This window comes from Terrapene carolina, unplaced genomic scaffold (genome assembly GCF_002925995.2).
Source record: "Terrapene carolina triunguis isolate 2854851 unplaced genomic scaffold, T_m_triunguis-2.0 Scaffold46248, whole genome shotgun sequence".
Lineage (NCBI taxonomy): Eukaryota > Metazoa > Chordata > Testudines > Emydidae > Terrapene > Terrapene triunguis.
In genome coordinates this window covers 878-3863 of record NW_020710599.1, presented here as the reverse complement: position 1 = coordinate 3863, position 2986 = coordinate 878, and the positions used below count along the sequence as shown (strand labels likewise).

The 2986-nt window shown below is 49.4% G+C and overlaps 1 long non-coding RNA gene across 1 annotated transcript; it reads right to left on the bottom strand.

Moving 5' to 3' along the window:
* Nucleotides 1-399: 399 nt before the first annotated feature.
* On the bottom strand, nucleotides 400-2351 carry LOC113405621. Its single transcript, XR_003369532.1, has 2 exons — nucleotides 1462-2351; nucleotides 400-1055 (listed from the first exon to the last, which is right to left on the bottom strand). It is a non-coding gene; the product is annotated as an uncharacterized LOC113405621 (long non-coding RNA).
* Nucleotides 2352-2986: the final 635 nt, after the last annotated feature.

Here is a 2986-nt window from a genome sequence, read left to right as displayed (position 1 = left end):
ATTGTATCATTATCCAGATAACACATAGAAAGAAAAGAAAGAAAAGAATCCATATAATACATATGTGTCTTATTTATGGGGCCTAATGGGAGGAATGAGGGAAACCACTGCCCTTGATAACAAATGCCTGTTGGTCTCACAGTCATGGCCATGTGCAGGAGACAATGGGGTTTTTGGGCATTCTCAGGGGGTATTTAAAGGGTAAAAGGTTCCATTTCTGACCTCAAACCGAAGGGTTGATCACAGGCCTCCAGAGGAAGGTAGCCCACTTCCCTCCCACTTCCTTCAGCATTTTCCAAACAAAGGGGCAGGTTATACCCGATCCCAAGAACTTCAAAAAGAGGGACCCCCTTAGCTGCCCAGTAATAATGCCAAACTTCAAACCTTCTCCCATATTTGTCATATTGATATTCCCCAATCCATGCCCATTCAGTTTTCCGTTCTACCTGTAAGGAGAGTACTTCAGAAAGATTTGCAGGTACAGCCCACAATCCTATTCCTTCCTCAGAGCGGGTTTTGTGACACAGCCAACAATCAGATAAGTGTCCCAACGTGGCTATTCACTGAAGAGGTTTAGTGGCTGGGTGTGGGTTAGCTTGTACAAGGGGCAAACCCAAAAGCAATATCCACTGCAGCACCGTCTGAGAACCCATAGTTATAAAGTCTCAGGATTTTGTCTGCCGGAACAGAAGCTTTAGTCCCTCAAGAGGTTCAGCTTTCCAGGTATCGTCTGTTTCTGGCTCTTCCGGGTCGCGGTGGGAAGAGCTGGCGGTGCTCCCTCGAGGTCCGAAGTCGTCCGCTTCTGGCCCCGTCCTAGGGGCTAGCTTGACTCGGGTGTGGTGTATCCAAGTGTCTCGCTCTCTCACTCGAATAGCAGTGTGAGAGGTAAGAAGGACTTGGAAAGGGCCCGCCCACCGGGGTTGGAGAGGCTCGTGTTTCCACTCTTTCACATAGACCCAGTCTCCTGGAGCGATCCGGTGGGCAGGAACATCAGCGAGTAGGGACTGAAATTGAATTGGTAAGCGTGGCCCCAGCTGTCCTTATCTAGAGGAATACTAAAAAAAAGCATTACACAAGTCTATTACTGAATAACAAGCAGTACCTGCTGGAATGGCAGTCAGGATTGTGTAAGGGTTTGGTACCACATTGTGTCTAGTTTGAACAACCTTATTTACTGCACGTAAGTCCTGGACAAATCGGTATACCGGTTTTCCCTCTGAGTCCATGTCAGGTTTTTTTTACTGGCAGAATGGGAGTATTGAAAGGAGACTTGGTGTGAACCAGCACTCCCAACCGCAGGAATGTGGTGATAAGACTCCGGAGGCCAAGCAGAGCTTCCTGGGGGATGGGATACTGACGAATCCGAGGAATTTTAATGCCTGGCTTCAGGGTTATACGCACTGGCTCTGTCTGGAGAGTCCCCAAGTCTGCCCTTGAAGTGCCCCACAGGGAGATGTTTACCTCCTGTCTGAGTCGCTCGGGTAAGATTGGGTCCGCAGGCAGGATCGGGTCCTTTGAAACTTGGGTTAGAACAGCACACAGCTGGGGAAGTTGGGTCTGAGGCAACCGAAGAATGATTTTGTCATCTGAAAAGAAAATCTGAGCACGTAGTTTACACAACAGATCTCTGCCTAAGAGGTTAACTGGGGAATCCGGGGCTAGCAGAAAGGCATGGGAGGCGGAGACACCAGAGATTTCTACAGCAGCCTCCTGTAATACAGAACAGTCAAATGGCTTCTCGCCTATACCCATTACCGGAATGCTCTTATCTGTAAGGCTTCCTCTCTCCGGCTTGGCAGTAACAGTAGAAAGTGCAGCCCCTGAATCCAAAAGACAAAAATAGGTGGTTCCTCCCAATGTTAGGCGAACTTGGGGGTCTGTGGAGGAACAAACATAAGTGGTAAAATCATTTGAATAGGTGACAAGAGGACCCCCTGGTTGCCGTCATTCCTCACTAGCAACAGCGTCTGTTCTTGTCACAGCCATCTGTTGTTGAGGTCGGTCTGGGCGACGGGGTTGTCGTCCGGTAGGTTGGTACGGACACTCTCTCTTCCAGTGGCCAGGCTGCTTACAGTAGTTACATATGTCATTGGCATGTCTCGGGGTCCCCCCATAATCTGATTTTGGTTGCCACTTGGGGGGTCCCTGCCGCCCTCCCTGTTGTTCATTTCCAGTGTTTACAAGGGCTGCTAGCATCCTCACCTGTTTGGTCTCTTGAACTTTTTCCCTTGTATGATATACTCGGGTGGCCACGCTTACCAGTTCCTCCAGGGATTTTCCTTCAGCACCCTCGAGCTGCTGCAACCGCTTCTTGATGTCCGGGGCTGACTGGGAAATAAAAATAAGCCTGACCGTGGACTGTGTGTCCATGGCCTTGGGATCTATATTAGTATGGATACAAAATGCTTTACAAAGTCTCTCATAAAAGTCAGAAGGGTGTTCTTCTTTCCCTTGCACAGTATTATGAACCTTCGTCAATCTAAAGTTCTTTCTCCCGCTTGTTTTATGCCTGTCAAAATATAGTCTAGGAATTTCTTCAGATCTGCTTGTTGGGTCAAATCATTCGGGTTCCAATGGGGCGGATTGGCGAGCCTTATAAAATTGCGACCATCATTGGCAGCCTCTGCAGCCTCCCGGGCCCCCCTCAGTACCCGCTCTTTCTCTTCCGTGCGCAACAAGCAATCTAAAAGTTGGCCCACGTCTTGCCAATCAGGATTATGAGACTGGAAAATGGCACGGAATCGCCTGTGAACGACGTCCGGGTCGTCCCTAAGGCGAGGTGTAGTGGTTTGCCAGTTCATAAGGTCAGCAGTGGTAAAGGGGACATGAACATAACGGTCTACAACATTCCCATCCGTTGTAGGGACTGGGATGGTCCGGAGGGGTGCTTGGATAATTACCTCGTCCCCATAAAGTGCCCCCTTCCTTGTATGGGACGGACTAAGGCTGGGAACAGACAGGGAGGTAGTGTACCCACTGCTGGTGG